The sequence below is a fragment of the Pristiophorus japonicus genome, chromosome 22 (genome assembly GCF_044704955.1).
Source record: "Pristiophorus japonicus isolate sPriJap1 chromosome 22, sPriJap1.hap1, whole genome shotgun sequence".
Classification (NCBI taxonomy): Eukaryota; Metazoa; Chordata; class Chondrichthyes; family Pristiophoridae; genus Pristiophorus; species Pristiophorus japonicus.
Window position 1 is genome coordinate 23094722 of NC_091998.1, and position 23941 is coordinate 23118662.

The following is a 23941-nucleotide window of genomic DNA, read 5'->3' on the forward strand; positions in this document are numbered from 1 at the left end:
TTCCAAGTCAGGATGGTGTGTAACTTGGAGGTGATGGTGCTCCCATGCGCCTGCTGCCCTTGTCCTTCTAGGTGATAGAGGTCATGGGTTTTGGGAGGTGCAGCCAAAGAAGCCTAGGCAAGTTGCTGCAGTGAATCTTGAAGATGGTACACCCTGCTTCCATGGTGCGCCAGTGGTGGAGGGAGTGAATGTATAAGGTGCTGGATGGGGTGCCAATCAAGCGGGCTGCTTTGTCCTGGATGGTGTTGAGCTTCTTGAGTGTTGTGGGAGCTGCACTCATCCAGGCAAGTGGAGAGTAATCCATCACATTCCTGACTTGTGCCTTGTGGATGGTGGAAAGGCATTGGGGAGTCAGGAGGTGTGACTCTCGCTACAGAATACCCAGCCTCTGACCTGCTCTTTTTGCCACAGTATTTATGTGGCTGGTCCAGTTAAGTTTCGATTCAATGGTGACCCCCCAGGATGATGGGGGATCCGGCGATGGTAATACCGAAGGTGAAGGTGAAGTCAAATAGTCTGCCAACGCGCACCATAGACTCAGACAGAAGAATACTAGCTTCAACTAGGTTGGCGAGGGAGAAAGGAGAGTTATCCGATGAACTGGGAAGGGAGGAGGGAGTTCATCAACCAATTTAACCAGTGGCTTAAATAATTTTGAAACATCTTAATCAGATTTAGCAATAGATTCACAAGGGACCACAATTTCTTCACAAGATACGAGGGAAGATCCTTGTAATTTTGCCACGCAGTGGCATTACTCAAGAGTAAAACGTTCCACTACAGCAGGAAATATTTGGGAAAGCGGAAACATAATGGTGCTCATGGACTGTCATTCCTTCTAGCATTCGCCTCCAGTTCATATTAACTTCCTCCACCGGCTTCTGATCTGAAAGTCACATATTTATTGCCAATTGAAATGAAATGCCTTGATACATAGAGTGCAATTTTCTTGTCACTTCAGGTTAGACATCGACAGAAGTGTAGCTGCTCCACTGGGAGTTCCATTTTCAAATCAAGTTGGTGCTAACAGGATTATCTCATTTTGAGACCTGTGAGGCTCATGAGGAAACAAATGAGAAATTAAAGAAATGGCAGACCGTTCAAAGATAAAAGTACAGTGGGCTCTATGAGGTCATTGTTTTTTGCAAAATGCTTTCCAATGAATGCAAGAATATCCTTTTGTTACATTATCCCCTGGTTTAAATTGATCAGTGTTCGCATCGCCCTCCAAATGGGCGAGAATGCTGGACTCAAGGCAGATTTTCATAAGCACCTTACTGACGTGAACGGAAGGTTATTTGGGTTCAGTCTTCTACTGCCGCCGTGCCTCTCGGGTCATTCAAAAAGGTGACAATTTGTGGGTTTGGAGGGGGAGGGAGGGGAAGCCAAGTATTCCCCCATCCTTTTCAGTAAACTCTCCTCGATAGACAGGAAACTTTACAGGATTGCTCAGTTAATACAATGTCCAACCTGCCTGCATCTACAACAGCAGAAACATTCAGCTAAATCTTTGTTGTAAACGAATGTTCGATCAAAAATTGAAAGGTCTTTTATGATCCTGACACATTCTACAATTGTTCAGCACCGAAACCTACAGATACCGAGTACTTTAAACACAGTATGCTGAATCTTGAAATCCTTAAGCAGTTACTGAGCTACAAAGTGTCATATTCCACAGCACTGATGTTGTTCCTTACCTTCAACAAAAAAGTTATCCAAAAACACAATAAAAATACGGAAAGCGTCTTCCTCTCTTTTTTGAAAAGGGAAATGTTGTGTGTTACTTGTCATACATGTCTGCAACTCTTGTCTTTTTCAGCATATGACATTTAGCCAGAAAGGTCTAGACAGTGACGTCAGGCCCACGATATATTCCCTGCGAAGATTTCTTTAAAAAATCTAGCTCATTGATTAATGCCCCAGGAAACATAAATCATGGCTGACATCACCAAGGTTCACAGGACTTTGCTTGATACATGAATTTGATTGGCAAAAGAACTGGAGGGGAAAAGGAAATGTCTTCACATAGGAGGGTTGTTAAGATCTGGAATGCACTACTTGAAAGCATGATGGAATTAAATTCCATAGAAACATTCAAAAGACAATTGAACATGTACATGAAGAGGAATAATTTGCAGGGTTGCGGAGAAAAAGCTGGAGTGCGGGACTAATTTGGACAGCTATTTCAAAGAGCCGGCACAGGCATGACGGGCCAAATGGTCTCCTGTGCTGTAACATTCTATGATTCTAGGATTAATGTTTTAGGTTTTTACATTAAAAAAGGTGTAGATCAAAAAGATTTAGTAAATACCAAGTATTGCTCAAATAACTAACATGTGCAGCATTACCACAATAGGAAATCGTACAGGGCTACTTCAATGTTTTAAAGTGAAAGAAGCATTTAAAACACAGCTGGGAATGGTGACTAAAGGGTTAAACAGTTGAACTCTGGAAAGCAGTATCCCACATAACTCAGTCCTTTCAAATAGTGGAAAGTCCTACTGTATCTACACATAAGTGGCTACAGATGATGAATTGGAGGCAAGTAATCTGCATAGGATGCACTTAGCCTTCAACGAGCAGAAAGGTAGAAATAGTGCACTCAAAGCACTAACAATTTAGAAAAATCAATGAAGTTTACCTTTAAATTCCACTCTCCATAAAACGCCAAATGCTGCAATACATGCAAAGGGTAAGTTGCAATGGTCAGCTAGGTTACTGCCTAGTACCTCATTCTGGAGGTACCCATTATAATAACCAAGATCCATATGCCAAGTACAGGTGACATTATGCATCTTTCATTTTCAGAGCATTTTTCACATAAAAATATCTCAATATGCTTAACAAAGGAAAATGGTAGTTACTTAGCAGGAAGTAAAATTTGAGGACCAAATGCATAGTAAAAAAGAGATGTTTAAGGAGAAAAGGAGGTGGCAAGATACTGCCCTGGATTTTGCGGTCAGCGGCGAAGAAACGGTGCTTGCCGTTCACTACGCTGACAGCTGCTCACAGAGCTTTCACAAGTTTTTGAGTGGAGACTTGCTGTCATCGGGCATCTGATCCAGTGCGGCGCCCTCTACAGGGGATCTGTGGCATGTGTGAGGTCAAGTAACAGCGAGCCGTTCAACCAATCAGATGGAAAAATCCTCAGACACGCAGAGCCTCAACCAGGAAGTATAAATTAGATTTAAATCATGTATAGAAAGCAAAATAAAGATTGGGAAAGAAAGATGGTTTGGGACATCGGATTGCCCCAGGGTCACCAAACAAGAATCATGACAAGTGCCCCTTTTAGGGCACCACTAATTTAGGTTGGTCCAATCAAACTATAAGATGCCAAAAATCAGCATCAAGTCCCACCAATAAAAAAAAAACCTTCCCAACTAAATCAAAATGTTATTATCGATGTCTACAAGACACTATACCCTGCAGTTACCACCAGTTGCCGAAGGCATCAAATGCACCAGTGGATACCTCATGCTCCTTCTCTATGGCCAACCGGGCACGGACAAGGCCGCGGAAGAGAGGCAGGCAGCCAGAGCGACCCCTTGGCCCACTTGCCTACTGCACCTGTTATTCTCAGGCAGGCTCCCATCCAAGTACTAGCCAAGTCTAAATCTGCTTAGCTTCCAAACGGGCACGGAACGGGCACAATCAGAGCACCATGGAATGAAGACAAGCTTAAAAACAGCATAACCATGCTGTGCAAACAATGGAGGGAGCATCAGGCAGACAGGACGGGTAATAAGGCAATTACACAGGACCATCAAAATAAGGCAATTACTTAAGTGGGTCTCGTTGATACCAAATCAGACAAACTGTCTGGGTTTCCTAAACCGTTACGCATCAATAAACAGAACCATTTTCGGCAAGTGCACCTGCTTTCTTTTAACCCCATATATATATCTGGTCACAAAAGAAAAAGAAAATAGACCAAAATGCTTCCATCTCAGAAGACCTCAGCCTGGACAGTGAAGCGAGCTTTTTGTGACGAGTTCTTGGAAAATAACTACAGCTGCAAAAATTAATCCTTGCATAAACAAACACAGTTTCAAATTCTCAGTATAAACAAAGCACAGGCGCTTTAAATCATCCTCGCCCCCGCTGTTTATCTCCCTGAAACCGCCTGTCAATTAATAGGCTTCCTGTGAAACCTTAGCTGGAAAAAAGATCGAAAATTCTAATTTCTTGAAAATTAAAAAGAACCTCCACACAGTATACATTCAGACTGCAACATCCTGGGAATTGCAGGCAGTGCTATAGTTGATAGTTCGAGGCTTCTGGCGCACTGCCAGAAGCCTCGAATATCAATTACAAGCCAGGCCAGAGTGTGGCTGAAGCCTTTGAGGAACAATGTTAATAAAGTACTCAAAGATAAAGAGATAACGTTAAATGTGAGTTCAATCACATTACTGTGAAAAATTAAATTTGTTTTTAATCTTTGTGTATCAAACTTACTTTCACCCCTCGGTACTTGAAAGAGATAAAGAAATCAAAAGATCTTTTAAAACTTGATCTGATTGCTTCAGTTTCTTCTTTATATTTGCTGGTCATTTTTGTCACAATTTAAGTTTTGATTTGTCGCACTTTTCCAAATATAAGATTTGAGCTGGGCAAGTGCAAAAAAACGGTTTCTGCCAATTGTGACATCCATTTTCAGAACCTTACTGTCGGATCTCCCATGGCCCTGCTCACAGCAAGTCAGACTGATCTCTGAGATGAGGAGTGCTATAGCACGCAATGCACAATGTAATATTCTGTCGCGATGGAGTCGGACCTCTTTTAAGGAACAAAGTCAAACTTAAACAAATGAAAACCAGACCATTCAGAATTCAACCGCCATTTGACCCGGGAACTCGGTTAGAATGTGCTGCCCGATATCCAGAGGTTAGACATGCAGGTTAGAAGCATCCAGCATTTCAAGATGGTTTAGGACCTGAAACATCTGCAATTAGTGATGCACCATTTTTAATAAATTACATTAGAACTCCCATGGCACTGCTCACAGCAGGTTGAACCGTACATTGTTTTCCAGTTTTTAAAAAGGTATGCAATGAGATGTATCTCGCAACTTTTTTTTTGAGGGTCAGGATACACAGCAAAATGGAAGGGAAGTTGTTCCACCTTGCAGTGAGAGAGGAGGCAGTAATAGCATTGGAATCGTTTAGCAGTGGTGGAAGGCTGGTGGGTGTAGTCTGAGAGCAAGAGGAGGGATTGGTGGGATCTTGGAGAACAGAGGGACATTCAACTATGAGTGTATATTGGCGAGGGGGAGTTGTAGGTCTGGGAATGGTAGGCTGCAGATGTGAATGGTTGAGGGGTGGGGGATGCTGGGAGGGTGGGTGTGGGAAACTGGAAGTAGCACAGTGCTGGGGAGAGGGGTGGGGAAGAGTCACTGGGTGTTGGAATAGCATGCAAGGGGCAAGAGTAATGCTGGAGGAGAGCCATGGAATATGTCATTAGGATGGATTAGAGATGTTCAGGGTGTATGCAGTGCCAACATGTGGGAGGTTTGGGGAGAGAGAGGAGGTCTGCGACAATATGCGATCTGAAAAATTCAAGAGGGTGCATTTGTGTTTGATGAGGAGATAATAGCAGACAGATCCTGATTTATTAGATCAGATGGCAGTAAAAGCTGGCAGAAGAACTGCTCAAATGCTGGCTCTCCAATTATCCATGAAAATTCCTGTGGATAATTGAAGAGAATAGATAATGGTGCTTGGGTAATCGAAGTTTCACTTGAATTGAAAGCATCCAACAGTACAATAATACCTTCCAAACTTATGTTCTCTCTCCAGGGATAACTTAAGAATTAGGAGCAGGAATCGGTCATTTAGCCCCTCGAGCCTGCTCTGCCATTCAATGAGATCATAACTCATCTTCTAACTCAACTCCACTTCCCTGCATTATCCCCATATCCCTTGATTCCCTTAACGTCCAAAAATCTATCGATCTCTGCCTTGAATATATGAGCCTCCACAGCCCTCTGGTGTTGAGAATTCCAGAGACTCTGAATGAAGAGTTTTCTCATCTCAGTCCTAAATGGCCGACCCCTTATTATTCTGAGTCTGTGACCCATGGTTCTAGACTCCCCAGCCAGAGGAAACATCTACCGTCACGCCCTGTAAGAATTTTGTATGTTTCAATGAGATCACCTTTCATTCTTTTAAATTCTCGAGAATATAGGCCTCGTCTACTTAATCTCTCCTCATAGGACAATCCCCCCATCCCATGAATCAGTCTGGTGAACTTTCGTTGCACTCTCTCAATGGCAAGTATATCCTTCCTCAGTGCTGTTTGGGCAATGCTATACTAGCGGGGAGAGTAATCTTTTGCCAGCAAAAGCTAATAATTCAGCTGATCTATCAGCTACTAGCTTCTCATCAAATACAACTCTATCCCCGAAATTATCCATAACTCACATCATCACCAACCCCCAGACCTGGGGAAGTGATGAATTAATAAAGAAGAAACTATTGGTTCAAGTTTGATTTTTCCTCAAGAAAACATTATCGCTGAGCCCCCGACCCCTTTGGAGATTTATGTCCCATTCGTGTCCCCACCACCATATTTCAAAGGAACGGTATTTTATAGTCCCCAAGAAGATGGCAGAGTTCATTCCTACTGATTTCAAAAGGCTTGGGGGAAAAGAAATTGAGAGTTCAAAATGCTCACCTTGCCTTCAGTCATGTTGGGATTGTGTACCTCAAATAGAGAAACGGGTTCAAGCATCTGTACTTTTATGCAGTAGTCAAGAGATACCACAGAAAGGTCCTCCTCTTTAACTAATGCAGCTGTGCAAAGCCAGTGGGGGGACAATATAGGGCGATTTCAGCACAGCGCACAATATTTGAATCCCACCGATTTCTAGATTCGGACATTAGATCCACTTCTGGTGTATAGTAACAGATTCTTCACTGGCAGATGATGTTCGGGTTCCAATTCAATGGAATCCTTTTTACATTGCTTGGCTCCTGCCTGGATGGAAGTTTAACTATCCTGTTTAGGAGAGAACTCTGTACATTCGGTTGGGGTGGAGTGTAGAATGTTTCAGTGTAGGGGGTGTCGCAGTTGTGTGGGGCGGACTGGTCGGGCTGGGTGCTCTTTGCCTTTCCACCATTGTTCATCGATTTACATGTAATCTTCAGGGCTGCTGATTGAGGGCCGGTGCGGCTCTTTGTCGGCCGGCGCGGACACGATGGGCCGAAATGGTCTCCTTCTGCGCTGTAAATTTCTATGTTTCTATTCCTGGATACATTCATATGGAGAGTTCTATCCCAACAGTTAAAAGCTTGAAGAGCAGAGAGGGGAGAATCCCTGTTGTCTAAGCAAACTGAGTTAAGTTCAGTTTAAGAAATGCTCATGAAGGTCTGTTTGCTTAGGGGGAGTGTTTGCTCGTGCTGTTGGTGAGGAGTTAAACTAATATGGCAGGAGGATGGGAACCAATACAGGGAGACAGAGGGAAACAAAAAGGAGACAAAAACAAAAGACAGAAAAGAGATGAGTAAAAGTGGTGGGCAGAGAAACCAAAGGCAAGAAACAAAAAGGGCCACTGAATATAAAAGGGCTGCAGGAGGGGTAAAAACTAAAAATCATGGTTTAAAAACTAGGATGAAAACACTCTACCTAAATGCACGCAGCATTAGAAATAAAGTAAATGAGTTGACGGCACAAATCATTATAAATGGGTATGATTTGGTGGCCATTACAGAGACATGGTTGCAAGGTGGCCAGGACTGGGAATTAAACATACAGGGGTATCTGACGATTCGGAAAGATAGGCAGGAAGGGAAGGGAGGTGGCGTAGCTCTGTTAATAAGGGATGATATCAGGGCAGTTGTGAGGGATGATATTGGCTCCAATGAACAAAATGTTGAATCATTGTGGGTGGAGATTAGAGATAGTAAGGGGAAAAAGTCACTGGTCGGCGTAGTTTATAGGCCCCCAAATAATAACTTCATGGTGGGGCGGGCAATAATCAAGGGAATAATGGAGGCATGTGAAAAAGGAACGGCAGTAGTTATGGGGGATTTTAACCTACATATCGATTGGTCAAATCAAATCGCAGGGGGTAGCCTGGAGGAGGAATTCATAGAATGCATACGGAATTGTTTCTTAGAACAGTATGTAACAGAGCCTACAAGGGAGCAAGCCATTTCGGATCTGGTCCTGTGTAACGAGACAGGAAAAATAAACGATCTCCTTGTAAAAGATCCTCTCGGAATGAGTGATCACAATATGGTTGAATTTGTAATACAGATTGAGGATGAGGAAGTCAGAAACGAGCGTACTATGCTTAAACAAAGGGGACTACAGTAGGATGAGGGCAGAGTTGGCTAAAGTAGACCGGAAACAAGGACTAAACGGTGGCACAATTGAGGAACAGTGGAGGACTTTTAAGGAGCTCTTTCATAATGCGCAACAAAAATATATTCCAGTGAAAAAGAAGGGCGGCAAGAGAAGAGATAACCAGCCGTGGATAACCAAGGAAATAAAGGAAAGTATCAAATCAAAGACCAATGCGTATAAGGTGGCCAAGGTTAGTGGGAAACTAGAGGATTGGGAAAATTTTAAGCAACAGCAAAGAATGACTAAAAAAGCAATAAAGAAAGGGAAGATAGATTACGAAGGTAAACTTGCGCAAAACATAAAAACAGATAGTAAAAGCTTTTACAGATATATAAAACGAAAAGAGTGACTAAAGTAAATGTTGGTCCCTTAGAAGATGAAAAGGGGGATTTAATAATTGGAAATGTGGAAATGGCCGAGACCTTAAACCATTATTTTGCTTCCGTCTTCACAGTGGAAGACACAAAAACCATGCCAAAAATTGCTGGTCATAGGAATGTGGGAAGGGAGGACCTTGAGATGATCACTATCACTAGCGAGGTAGTGCTGGACAGACTAATGGGACTGAAGGTAGACAAGTCCCCTGGTCCTGATGAAATGCATCCCAGGGTATTAAAAGAGATGGCGGAAGTTATAGCAGATGCATTTGTTATAATCTACCAAAATTCTCTAGACTCTGGGGAGGTACCAGCGGATTGGAGAGCAGCTAATGTAACGCCTCTGTTTAAAAAAGGGGGCAGGCAAAAGGCAGGTAACTATAGGCCGGTTAGTTTAACATCTGTAGTGGGGAAAATGCTTGAAACTATTAAGGAGAAAATAGCGGGACATCTGGATAGGAATAGTGCAATCAAGCAGACGCAGCATGGATTCATGAAAGGGAAATCATGTTTAACTAACTTACTGGAATTCTTTGAGGATATAACGAGCATGGTGGATAGAGGTGTACCGATGGATGTGGTGTAGTTAGATTTCCAAAAGGCATTCGATAAGGTGCCACACAAAAGGTTACTGCAGAAGATAAAGGTACGCGGAGTCAGAGGAAATGTATTAGCATGGATAGAGAATTGGCTGGCGAACAGAAAGCAGAGAGTCGGGATAAATGGGTCCCTTTCCGGTTGGAATCAGTGGTTAGTGGTGTGCCTCATGGATCAGTGCTGGGACCACAACTGTTTACAATATACATAGATGACCTAGAAGAGGGGACAGAGTGTCGTGCAACAAAATTTGCAGATGACACTAAGATTCGTGGGAAAGCGGGTTGTGTAGAGGACTGAGAGAGGCTGCAAGGAGATTTGGATAGGTTAGGCGAATGGGCTAAGGTTTGGCAGATGGAATACAATGTCGGAAAGTTTGAGGTCATCCACCTTGGGGAAAAATAGCAGTAAAAGGGATTATTATTTGAATGGGGAGAAATTACAACATGCTGTGGTGCAGAGGGACCTAGGGGTCCTTGTGCATGAATTTTTCGTTGCCAATCTTTCCAATTCTTTGTCAAATCACAAACGCCAGAGGTCACCTTGCACACATCAAGGATCACTCTGCGCCAATGCTCTTAGCCAAAAGGCCGAGAGCCACTGCACCGTTCCTGGAAGTACTGCAATACCAGGTTCGTGCCATGGAGGTGGATGGGTGATCCCAAAAGGTTAGTTTGCAGGTGCAGCAGGTAATTAGGAAGGCAAATGGAATGTTGGCCTTCATTGCGAAAGGGATGGAGTACAAAAGCAGGGAGGTGTTGCTGCAACTGTATAAGGTATTGGTAAGGCCGCACCTGGAGTACTGCGTGCAGTTTTGGTCACCTTACTTAAGGAAGGATATACTAGCTTTGGAAGGGGTACAGAGACGATTCACTAGGCTGATTCGAGAAATGAGGGGGTTACCTTATGATGATAGATTGAGTAGACTGGGTCTTTACTCCTTGGAGTTCAGAAGGATGAGGGGTGATCTTATAGAAACATTTAAAATCATGAAAGGGATAGACAAGATAGAGGCAGAGAGGTTGTTTCCATTGGTGGGGGAGACTAAAAATAGGGGGCACAGCCTCAAAATACGGAGGAGCCAATTTAAAACCGAGTTGACAAAGAATTTCTTCTCCCAGAGGGTTGTGAATCTGTGGAATTCTCTGCCCAAGGAAGCAGTTGAGGCTGGCTCATTGAATGTTAGATAGTCAAAGATAGATAGATTTTTAAGCAATAACGGAATTAAGGGTTACGGGGAGAGGGCGGGTAAGTGGAGCTGAGTCCACGACCAGATCAGCCATGATCTTATTGAATGGCGGAGCAGGCTCGAGGGGCTAGATGGCCTACTCCTGTTCCTAATTCTTATGTTCTTATGTTCTTATTAAGGTCCGATAAACCCTCAGCACTTGGTAAATTCAGGTTTGAGACCACACTGGATTTATACTCCATGCATTGTCAACCTGGAGACTCCCTCTTCAGGGGGTCTGACACCAAATATATAGTGAAACAAAAGCCAAAAATGTCAGATGCTGAAAATCTGAAATAAAAACAGAAAATGCTGGAAATACTCAGCAGGTCAGGCAGCATCTATGGAGAGAGAAACAGAGTTAATGTTTCAGGTCGACGATCCTTTTGTCAGATTGCAGCCTCACAAAGCCAGTGCAGGTGCATGATACGGCGATCTCAGCACAGCACAGCACAGGATGTTTGAACTTTTTGTCAGTTCTGATGAAAGGTCATCGACCCGAAACATTAACTCTTTCACTCTCCGCAGATGCTGCCTGACCTGTGGAGTATTTCCAGCATTTTCAGCTTTTATTTCCAAAATTATTACACAGTCCATTCCCATGAAAAGTAAAAATAGCTATGCAGTGCAAATGCATTCTCTGTGGACTTTTTACATTTGCCACTTCTGCGATGTAGGTTGCAAGACAGCGACCTTCGCTTCCATTGCGAAAGCCAGCTCCCTTATCCAGAGGCAGAGTAGCAAACCCACAATAATGTACATCTGTGATAGTGCTGTTAGGATGAGGAGGTTTCAATAATGTAGATGCAAGGAATCAACAGGGTCACTCTTCTGCATTCCAAGCTACAAAAACATCTGGAGCAGAAATAGAGCATCATCCTTTTTGACGTCTTAAGAAAAAGATGCTGCACATAAATTTTATATGAAATGTTAGACAGGCCAACGTATTGTGAATTGAAAATGGAACTGTTAGCTGCCTTCTGAAAAGAATTCAGTTTCTTCTGTGGAGGAAGCGAGATGATATACAAAACTGTCCAGAGGTATTTATGGGTGTCAGTGCAGAAGCTGCCAATTGGTTCCCCCCAAAGTGCTGTCAATTTGCTATACTTACAAGTTAATTACATTGGCAATTCTCTCACTTTCTTGAGATGCTCATATAGCAAGCCTGCAATCTCATCACTGTTAAGCCATCTGAAACCAATCAAGCTATTTAATAGGTAAATCGGGTGTCAGAACACCCAAATTTATCGAAGGTCAGAAGACTGCAGGACCATGCTCCATCACGCTGAAAGATAAAACTGATTTAATAAAATATTTACATGAGAGAGGACAACTTTTGATCTGGGCTATGCTTACAGTAGTAGTGTTTCTGGCTTTCACTATCTGGCAGTCGCTTGTGGCAAAAAGGCATGGAGCAAGAGAGTAACACTGCTATGTTCCAAATCTCTGAAAGGACTACGATTTCTGAAGTTATTACTTTTGAAACAATTTGAAGTACTGTGCAAATCATACATTATATTGAGATTATCTGTTGTATTTCTTTTACTTCAGTGTAAATTATCAATCTTAAATAAATTGCATTACAAGTTTTAGCCTAAACAATGTGGTCTGATAGTTCGCATTCTTCCTTCGAGTAGACAGGAGTGCGCAATACAACCTCTGGTGCAAAATATCAGTGAAAATGTCAGCGGTTAATCCTGTGGCATGCTATTCCTATTCATGGCAAGCACAAAGGCATACTTTTCAGATCATAGGAGACTAAGATCTGCCTGCGGAAAAAGGCACTTTGCTTGAGAACACAAATAAAGAAAGTTGGCTGACAGCCTGAAATTTAACAGTACCGAATATAAAAATGTCAAATGTAAAAGTGCCTACAGTACCTTGGATGAACATTTTAAAGAAATGTAGCACACCAGTTTTTTTTCAAATTCACTTTCCATGCAGGGCATTCATATTTCAAAGAAAATATTACATTAATCTATTGTAACACATGCCTTTAGTATTAAACAGTAACAATACACATCGCAGACTGCATTGTAAGACTGCAGCTGAAGCAGATATGATCCTACATGATTTAAAATTTGAGTATCCAAATATTTAAGTTGGTTCAACCCAGTGCTTCTGAACAACTCTACGAACCATCTGATATTACTGCCCTCTACAGTCACATATTCATGCCATATTTCAAAATTCTCACTTTCAAATCCCTCCTTGGCCTCGCCTCGCCTCTCCCTAGCTCGTCAGCTCCAGCCCCATAACAACCCCCCCACCGCATCCCCCCCTCCCCAACCCGAGATGTCTGCACTCCTCGAATTCTGCCCTCTTGAGCATCCCTGATTATAATCGCTCAACCATTGGTGGCCGTGCCTTCGGTTGCCTCTGTTGAACTCCCTGTCTAAACCTCTCCGCCTCTCCACTTCTCTTTTTTCCTTAAAACATATCTCTTTGACCAAGCTTTTGGTCACTTGTGCTAAGGCTCGGTGTCAATTTTTTAAATCTCATAATACTCCTGTGAAGCACAAGAACACAAGAAATAGGAGCAGGAGTAGGCCATTTGACCCCTTGAGCCTGCTCCACCATTTAATAAGATCATGGCTGATCTGATCATGGACCCAGTTCCACTTCCCTGCCCGCTACCCATAACCCTTTATTCCCTTATCGTTAAAAATCTGTCTATCTCCACCTTAAACATATTCAATGACCCAGCCTCCACAACTCTCTGGGGCAGAGAATTCCATAGATTTACAACCCTCAGAGAAGAAATTCCTCCTCATCTCAGTTTTAAATGAACGGCCCCTTATTCTGAGACTATGCCCCTGATTTTAGTTTCCCCTATCAGTGGAAATATCCTCTCTGCATCCAACTTGTCGAGCCCTCTCATTATCTTATATGTTTCGATAAGATCATTTCTCATTCTTCTGAACTCCAATGAGTATAGGCCCAACCTACCTTCATCGGATTGGAAAGCAGCTAATGTAACGCCTCTGTTTAAAAAAGGGTGCAGACAAAAGGCAGGTAACTATAGGCCGGTTAGTTTAACATCTGTAGTAGGGAAAATGCTTGAAGCTATCATTAAGGAAGAAATAGAGGGACATCTAGATAGGAATAGTGCAATCAAGCAGACGCAATATGGATTCATGAAGGGGAAATCATGTTTAACTAATTTACTGGAATTCTTTGAGGATATAACGAGCATGGTGGGTAGAGGTGTACCGATGGATGTGGTGTATTTAGATTTCCAAAAGGCATTCGATAAGGTGCCACACAAAAGGTTACTGCAGAAGATAAAGGTACGCGGAGTCAGAGGAAATGTATTGGCATGAATAGAGAATTGGCTGGCTAACAGAAGGCAGAGAGTCGGGATAAATGGGTCCTTTTCGGGTTGGAAATCGGTGGTTAGTGGTGTGCCACAGGGATTGGTGCTGGGACCACAACTCTTTACAATATACATAGATGACCTGGAAGAGGGGACAGAGTGTAGTGTAACAAAATTTGCAGATGACACAAAGATTAGTGGGAAAGCGGGTTCTGTAGAGGACAGAGAGAGGCTGCAAAGAGATTTAGATAGGTTAAGCGAATGGGCTAAAGTTTGGCAGATGGAATACAATGTCGGAAAATGTGAGGTCATCCACCTTGGAAAAAAAAAACAGTAAAAGGGAATATTATTTGAATGGGGAGAAATGACAACATGCTGCGGTGCAGAGGGACCTGGGGGTCCTTGTGCATGAATCCCAAAAAGTTAGTTTGCAGGTGCAGCAGGTAATCGGGAATGCGAATGGAATGTTGGCCTTCATTGCGAGAGGGATGGAGTACAAAAGCAGGGAGGTCCTGCTGCAACTGTACAGGGTATTGGTGAGGCCGCACCTGGAGTACTGCGTGCAGTTTTGGTCACCTTACTTAAGGAAGGATATACTAGCTTTGGAGGGGGTACAGAGACGATTCACTAGGCTGATTCCGGAGATGAGGGGGTTACCTTATGATGATAGATTGAGTAGACTGGGTCTTTACTCGTTGGAGTTCAGATGGATGAGGGATGATCTTATAGAAACATTTAAAATAATGAAAGGGATAGACAAGATAGAGGCAGAGAGATTGTTTCCACTGGTCAGGGAGACTAGAACTAGGGGGGCATAGCCTCAAAATACAGGGGAGCCAATTTAGAACCGAGTTGAGAAGGAATTTCTTCTCCCAGAGGGTTGTGAATCTGTGGAATTCTCTGCCCAGAGAAGCAGTTGAGGCTAGCTCATTGAATGTATTCAAATCACAGATAGATAGATTTTTAACCAATAAGGGAATTAGGGGTTATGGGGAGCGGGCGGGTAAGTGGAGCTGAGTCCACGGCCAGATCAGCCATGATCTTGTTGAATAGCGGAGCAGGCTCGAGAGGCTAGATGGCCTGTTCTTAATTCTTATGTTCTTATATTCATAAGTTAACCCTCTCATCTGAAGCAACCTAGTGAACCTTCTCTGCACAGCCTCCAATGCAAATATATCCTTCCTTAAATACGGAAACCAAAATTTCATGCAGTACTCCAGGTGTGGCCTCACTAATACCCTGTACAGTTGTAGCAGGATGTCTCTGCTTTTATACTCCATCCCCTCTTGCAATAAAAGCCACATTCCATTTGCCTTCCTGATCAATTGCTGTACCTGCATACTAACTTTTTGTGTTTCATGTACAAGTAGCCCCAGGTCCCTCTGTACTGAAGCACTTTGCAACTTTTCTCCATTTAAATTATTATTTGCTTTTCTATTTTTTCTGTCAAGTGGATAACCTCACATTTTCCTACATTATACTCCATCTGCCAAATTTTTGCCCACTCACTTATCCTGTCTATATTCATTTGCAGATTTTTTATGTCCACCTCACAATTTGCTTTCCCACCCATCTTTGTATCATCAGCAAACTTGGCTACATTACACTCAGTCCCTTCATCCAAGTCATTAATATAGATTGTAAATAGTTGAGGCCCCCAGCACCGATCACTGGACACCCCACTAGTTACTGTTTGCCAACCGGAAAATTACCCGTTTATCCCTACTCTCTCTTTTCTGTTAGTGAGCCAATTCTCTATCCATGCTAATATATTATTACCCCCAACCCTGTGAACTTTTATCTTGTGCAGTAACCTTTTATGTGGCACCTTATCGAATGCCTTCTGGAAATCCAAATACACCACATCCACTGGTTCCCCCTTATCCATCCTGCTCGTTACATCCTCAAAGAACTCCAGCAAATTTGTCAAACATGATTTCCCTTTCATAAAACATGCTGACTCTGCTTGATTGAATTATGCTTTTCCAAATGTCCTCCTACTGCTTCCTTAATAATGGACTCCAGCATTTTCCCAACGACAGATGTCAGGCTAACCAGTCTATAGTTTCCTGCTTTCTGTCTGCCTCCTTTTTAAAATAGGGGCGTTTTTATGCGGTTTTCCAATCTGCTGGGACAGCCCCAGAATCCAGGAAATTTTGGTAGATTACAATCAATGCATCCACCATCTCTGCAGCCACCTCTTTTAGAACCCTAGGATGCAAGCCATCAGGTCATGGGGATTTGTCCGCCTTTTGTCCCGTTATTTTACTGAGTACTACTTCTTTAGTGATGGTGATTGCATGAAGTTCCTCCGTCCCTATAGCCTCTTGATTATTCACTATTGGGATGCTTTTAGTGTCTTCTACCGTGAAGACCAATACAAAATATTTGTTCAAAATCTCTGCCATTTCCCTGTACCCCATTATTTGTACTGTGGGATGTTTCACTACGTTAAAAGCGCTTTATAAATACAAGTTGTTTTTATATTATCCAGCTCTGTATTAACAATGTTATTAGAAAGAAAATCAGGTGCTACTTGATAATTTTCCAACTATTCTATTGTATTCATTCAATGGCCTTCAGTAAAACTGATAAATCCATAATAAAATTCATCCTCATTTCTGGATTCCTACCAGAATACAATACAAAATATGGCCTTGTTCGAGATTTTAGTTTTTGTGGCTTTGGATACACCATTATGGGAAGGATATAAAAAGCAATGGAAAAGGTGCAAAGTAGATTCACCAGCATAGATGTTGCCGGACACGAGGGGTTATAGTTCTGAAGAGACACTACAGATTAAGGCTTTATCCCACAGGAGCTGAGAAGGTTAAGGGGTGACCTGAGAGAGATCTTGAAGATTATGAAAGGTTCTGATAAACTGACAGATTATTTCCAGTGGTTGGGAGGACAGCAATGAGAGGATCCAAATTTAATAAAAAAGGGAGGTTAGAAAAATCGTTTTTATAGAAGGTGGAATTCTCTGCCACAAACTATTGTTCAGCCGCATCCATAATTTAAAAAAAAATAGGAATTAGATAGTTGCTTGTAAACGAGGTATATCAAACAGTAAGGAGAGCGAGTGGGATTAGACTAGATGGCTCGTGGAGAAAAACACCAGCGCAGAATTGTTTCTGTGCTGTAACATTAAGACGACATTTCTAACACTTAGGTCTTATACCATGCAATTCATATTTTTCATTCATCGGTGTGTTACACAACACATTGCAGTCTATTAACCCAGTTAATTAGTGTGTGTGTGTCATTGTTTTCGCTCAATTCAAAATATTGAAATTGAAAGCGCGGATGGTTCAATTTGGTTACTGCACCAACCCACCTACATCTCATTATACTAATATTTGCATAGTGATCTATTCAGTAGAAAGTTAAGCTTCCCAAAATTGCACTGATTTCCCATTGCAGTTTAGTTCTTTCACTTTCCTTAGTGTTTAAGTTATGCAAGAAGTCTCCTCCAAGGTCAGCGCAGATAATCCCACAATACTCACAGGGTTATAAATACAGACTGCATTTGCCCCAACAGCACAGTAAATAGCCCGTTCACATCAGTACATTATTTATCTGCTAGCCATTCACATCCAATGCCACATTAATACTGCACAGAAACTAATCACACACACAGGGGAAGTGGTTATATTGAAGTTGGTATCTTTGACTGAAGAAAGTTGGCACACAATGCAAGCACCATTTCCCTACATGTTATCCTTCCATTTTGTTTTTTTTTTACTTTATTTTTAGGATGTAGGTGATTAAGAATCAACCACAAAGCGTGGGACTGGAGTTGCATGTTGGCCGGACTGGGTGGGGGTTGAGGACATTGTCGCACCAGTTGGGTTCTTTTACAGCAATTTAGCAGATTTCATGGTTATTTTCTGGTGCTAGCCCAAAGTTATTGGGATTAATGCATTGTTCAACTTGCCATGGTGTGACTGGAACTCAACCTCTGGGCTGCTGCTTACACAACCGTAACAATTAAGCTATCATACCTGTTGATTTATGATATTTGATAACACATATTCAAACAGAAAATAAGGTACATAGTCCAGATCTACATTAATATTGAGTGTTGCAATCCAATTTGTAACATTACATTAAATACGAGTTGGATTTCTCCAAATTAAATTGAATGGCAGAGCAGGCTCGAAGGGCCTATTCCTTATATTTTTATGTAAATTCCCTTGGCGCAATTCTGCCCATTTCTTTTTTGGAGGCTGTGTATGCCAACTATTTTTCAAAAACCATTGTAGAAATATGCTTGATAAAATAGGAAAAGGAAATTCAGGATAAAAAAAGGTTAAATCTTTGCAATAATGAGGATTTCAAATCTGATTGAGACATCATTCTTTCACACCTCTGTGGTAACCAAGATCTGACCTTCCATCAAGTAATACCAGAGAGAGAATATTAGCAGTCAGCGAGGGTTCATGATAACATTATGCATTATAGAAAATTCCAAGATAATGAACGACGAGAAAACAATCATTAGGTTTCACTTAAAAAGAATAATACTATTCCACTCAAAGCACAAATTATTTCAGCAGTTCCCAGCAGACTGCAGTGATGTCCTTCCAGAACTCCTTTACATATTGAAATAGTTGACTCTTTTGCTAGATGCAATATGCATAGTTTCAAGTTGCTCAAAAAGTTTCCATCTCACTCGGAAATTGGCATCTTTCCTATTCTTTCTGTCCAACATTTTTAATACATTCACAAAATATTCTCTCAAGTTTAATAGCTCACTTTCCCAAGTACTTTATGACTAGTACTAATTTATGACTAGTACTAATCTGAATCATTACAGTTCTGCAGCGTATTATCAAAATACCAAGTCAATGCGTACCTGAAATGCAATGGCTTGTGAATATGAAGGACAATATGTTCAGGCAACAACAGATACCCTCAGTACAGGAAACAAAACAATGTAGGTCTGAAATACACAGCATGCGCATATATATTTATAGGGACCATGATGGTGTCATGTAAACACTACGACAAAAGTATTTGTTGCATCAAATACTCTAGAATTAGTGTTCAACAGATTACCTTGTCCATGATGTGGCTAGCTGGGTTGTACCAAGACAAGATAACTCAGCTGAGGTACAGAAAGGGTTAAAATAAGTTAGCATGGCGGTATCACTTGACTTTTATACTGATCTGCACGGGGTCAATTGCATGCTGTCACCTATATAAGCCTTGTGTAGCTAACCAAACCTTGATCCTAATGGGATCTAAGATTCAGTTCCACTGCAAGTCACACTTCATCCTGACTTGGAAGTACATCGCCATTCCAACATCATCGCTGGGTCAAAATCCTGAACACCCTATCAAACGAACCGCAGCGGTTCAAGAAGGTGGCTCACCATCACCTGCTCAGGGGCTATTAGGGATGGGCAATAAATGTCAGCCTTGCAGAGAATGAATTTTACAAAATGTAGTGTTACAGAAAACTTGGAATTTCCCTGGACCTACCACCAGCCTATGGTTAAACTGTAATCAATAATATATGATAATAACAAGACTGAAGATCAGTTTGTATTAAATGCACCTGCTGCACAGGTGACAGATCTGCAAAACCAAATGTTCCATTGGCATTATTTAGCTTAACATGCTTCTCCAGATAAACTACTTGCATGTTTCACAGTTCAAGAGAGTCCAGAATCAGAATAGTACAGCACAAAAAGTGGCCATTTGGCCTGTCGAGCCTGCTCTTTCGAAGAGCAGTCCAGTTAGTCCCACTCCCCCACTCTTTTCCTGTATCACTGCAATTTTTTCTCCTTCAAGTATTTATCCAATTCCCTTCATGGGCCGAATGGCCTCCTTCTGTACTGTACTATTCTATGGTTCTAATGTCATCTTAACAAAAAGAGAGTTAAATAGAAGTGACAGAGCATAAACATGTATAAACTACATGACTATCGTCATTTGCTAAACAGAGCAGCGATAACTTCTGCATGAATGTTGGAGCCCTGAAGACAATCAATGTTGGCCAATTGGGACTTGCAAACCTTTTAAAGTATAAACCAGTCAACCCATGAAGGATCTATTCCCAGCAGTAACAAATACAGTCAAGAAGAAAGGAGGACAACTGCTCACGTGTCACAAGATATTCCCCGTGTACTTCAGCACAGTGGTCCACACAAGCTTTATCCCTATGGGGAATACCTGCATGAACAGAATTTATTAGACACTTTACTGGCTTCTGTAGTTCATTCTGCCAATAATGTGACACTAAATGTCTAACAGAAGGCACCATCAGAGTTGAGCAACGTTATAACCTAGTTTTTGGAGGATATATGCTTCACTCTTATTGTATCAGAACCGTATAACCATAATTACAGGTAGTGTCCAGCTTGTGCCTTGAATGACATATTCTGCTTATCTCAGAAATGTAGCCTTTGCTTCATTATTAAATATTAAAAGCTGTTTGGGCCCTAAGCTCTGGAACTCCATCCTGAAACCTCTCCGCCTCTCTATCCTCCTTTAAGACACTCCTTAAAACCTACCTCTTTAACCAATCTTTTGGTCACCTGCCTTAATTTTTTCTTTTGTGGCTTAGTGTCAAATGTATCTGTTTTGTCTGTAACACTGCTGTGAAGTACCTTGGGACGGTTTTACTACGTTAAAGGCGCTACATTAAAAAAGTTATTATTATTGAACAGTTATTCTGTGAAATGGGTTGCACATCCAAAAGCTAATCTGGTACATACACCTGCCATCCCACTGTTTAATTCGAAGAATATTTTAAAACTTGATACAATATTTATATAACCTCCAATTAGCCCCGACTGTACTAACTTTGCACTAGCTTGACTGTCTGCTCGTGCTATCTCCCTGCAGTGTTAAACATTCAGGTGACAGCAGGCCTATAAATCTTTTCAATCAAAAGAAGTCCCTTAACTCAATATACTCCCAACTACAGGGTGTACATTTCAAAGATCACACTGGTCATACTAAACCTGTTTAAATAGTGAATGCTTCTCAACCAAGCTGTGCAGTGCCACGTAAATCAGCTATGGAAGTTAACCTTCCAGTTGGCCACTTGTTTTTAAATGAATGATGATTGCAGAATTCCACTACTAAAATCTGCCGAAAACACAAGCAAACCCTGGCATTAGAACTTACAAAACTTATTAAATTTGGAGAAACCAGAGCAATGTATGTATCTATTTAACTTGCCCTTCAACTTGCAAAAACATCGGTTTTAGCAAGTCCACCAGCAGTGGCCAGTGAAACCATGTTTTTCCTGAAATGTACTACAGGTGCAGCGTCTCAAATCCGGAACCCTCGGGACCGAGGACGTTCCGTATTTTGGAATGTCTTTCTGACGTCACGAATCTGGAAACACCCGAGCCCAGGTTCGGGTATTTCCGGATTTTGGAACGTCGCGGGGGTGCTCGCCAAAGAGCTGTTCAGATCGCTGGGTGATGAGGTGTTCGAGCGAGGCCCCGCCGTCGTGGAGTTGCTCGGGCAGGACGGCGAGGAGGCCCCGAGGTGTTCGGGCGGGCCAGCGAGGGGGCCCCGAGCTCTGGCAGCAGCGGCGGCGAGGCGAGGCCCAAGGTCGGGCAGCGGCGGCAAGGCGAGGTCGGTAGGGTCCGAATTATTTTACAGATGACGGTCGAGCTTGCCATCAATCGGTCAGGAGTCCGGATCATTCCAGATCTCCGGCTTTTGGATGCTGCACCTGTACCTTTACTATTCAAACTGAGACAAAGAAATACCATTTTAAAATTTAAATGATCTTGCTTGCAAAAGTGAATAAAATTTTTGCAAAAGCTATTTGTCGCAGTCTGCTGCAAACAAAAGTTAGAACAGAAATAACTGTTATGATCACATTCACATTATCAGTTGCATAATGCTGGTTCTGAAAAACAAATTGGTCTGCCTACCTACTCGAGAAGACAGAGCTGTGGGATAATTACCTCAATTCTCTTAATCAGCACCAGATCGCAATCTGAAGAATGTGCCGAGGAATCACGCAGAGATGGCGAGGCAACAATTTATCCCATTTTTTAAAGTGAACTTTAAACAGTTTTATAGTAGGTCTGTGGATCAATGCGGGACGGGCAGAGTCGAAATTAGCACAAATGATTTCTTGCAGTGTCCTGAAGTACAGTGCGGTATTTCAGAAAGTAAAACACACTGCCATACATTGTCCAAGATGGTAAAAATGAACACACAACGCACATGAGTTTATGGAGCTAGATACTAAATTACTGCAGAAATGCTTGGTGAGAAATTCTTTAACCAATAAGAGCAGGATTAGGCCATTTGGCCCCTCGAGCCTGCTCCACCATTCAATAAGATCATGGCTGATCTGATCTTGGCCTCAACTCCACTTCCCTGCCCGCTCCCCATAACCCTCGACTCCCTTATCGGTCAAAAATCTGTCTATCTCCACCTTAAATATATTCAAGGACCCAGCCTCCACAGCTCTTTGGGGCAGAGAACTCCAGATTCACGGCCCTCTGACAGAAGAAATACCAGTCACCAGATTCTGAACGAGACTAGTGTAACAGCGATATGTTTAATTCTGGCCAACTATGCACATTTATCAGGTCTATGATAGAAATATTTCCATACTCAGTGAGGGATGCAAGGAAATGATATGGCAATAAATTTACCCATCCTTTACAATGAGCTCCAATGTATATCTTTGTAAGATACCATGGTTAAGAGAAGTCATCACTAACACGCAAGACCTCCCAAACATAACTCTTCCATATTGGCATACCAATAAATCTGGTGGCATTAAGATTTGAAATTAATCCTAGCAGCTTCCCAACCAGTTCTATTGTTCCAAGTTACTATTTCTTTGCAGTTCATACAACTCAAGCGGTGTCAAACCACATATGGCGAAGAAGTATGTAAGCTTCTAAAGCATTAAGCAACTTTCAAACCAATTTCATATGTAAAATGCTCACTTGTTCAAGAAAGTGGCAACATTTCCTCCACGCCCACCAGCACTTTAGATAACTTGACTCACACATCTCTCTTTTCCGTCACAGAGCCTGTACAAATAGTACAACAACTTACATTCAATAGCGTGCTTCTCATATAACAATGTCTTAGAGCTCTCTGCAAGGGGGAAGGAGGTGAACGTCGAAAAGCCTATGAAGGAACTCAGGAGGCAGGGAGACAATTAACAATGCGGAATGATGTTCAAAGAGTTCCAGAGAGCAGGAGTATAGTTGGCTGAATGATAGAACATAAGAAGAACATAATACATAAGAAGAACATAATAAATAGGAGCAGGAGTAGGCCATTTGACCACTCGAGCCTGCTCCGCCATTCAATAAGATCATGACTGATCTGATCTTGGCCTCAATTCCCTGCCTGCTCCCCATAACCTTTGACTCCCTTATCATTCAAAAATCTATCTCTCTCACTTTAAATATATTCGATGACCCAGCCTCCACAGCTCTCTGAGGTAGAGAATTCCAAAGATTCATGACCCTCCAAGAGAAGAAATTCCTCATCTCTGTTTTAAATGGGCGATCGCTTATACTGAAACTATGCTCCCTCATTCTAGATTTCCCCACGAAGGAAAACATCCTCTCTGCATCTACCCTGTCCAGCCCTCTCAGAATGTTATTCGTTTCAATAAGATCACTTCTCATTCTTCTAAACTCCAATGAGTATAGGCTCAACCTTTCTTCATAAGACAACCCCTTCATCTCAGGAATCAACCTCGTGAAACTGCCTCGATGATCAGCCTTCGATGGTGGAGCAGAGAGTGCAGGGAACTTGCAATAACACGGAAGCAGATGAATACAGGGTGTGAAGTCGACCACATGGCTGGAAAGATGATCCAAAAAGAGCTGGATGAGGCAATGGCGAGAGATCAATGAAGAGCGCATTAAAGAAACCAATCGTCCAGTTGAGAGAGACATGTATAAGGGTTACAGCAATGGCAAGAGTGGAGTAGGAATTAAGTAGGCAATGATCCAGCAATGGAAGAAGGCAGCCTTGATAATAGACCAGACATGGGGCAGAAAGCTTTGTTTATGGTCCAAGGTTGCATATCAAAGAATTCAGTTTGAGTGAGGAGCCAGCTCG

The 23941-nt window shown here is 42.1% G+C and overlaps 1 protein-coding gene across 6 annotated transcripts in view; it reads right to left on the reverse strand.

The window, feature by feature from the left end:
- mapk8a (mitogen-activated protein kinase 8a) overlaps positions 1-23941 on the reverse strand; it is a 133126-nt gene that overhangs the window by 88877 nt on the left and 20308 nt on the right. The window contains exon 1 of one of the 6 annotated variants that reach the window (XM_070865759.1): positions 19979-20046. The exons of the other annotated variants lie outside the window; for them this stretch is intronic. The gene's annotated coding sequence lies outside the window, so the exon portion shown is untranslated. Of the gene's footprint in view, positions 1-19978; positions 20047-23941 lie in introns of those variants that run through there. 6 annotated transcript variants of the gene reach the window in all.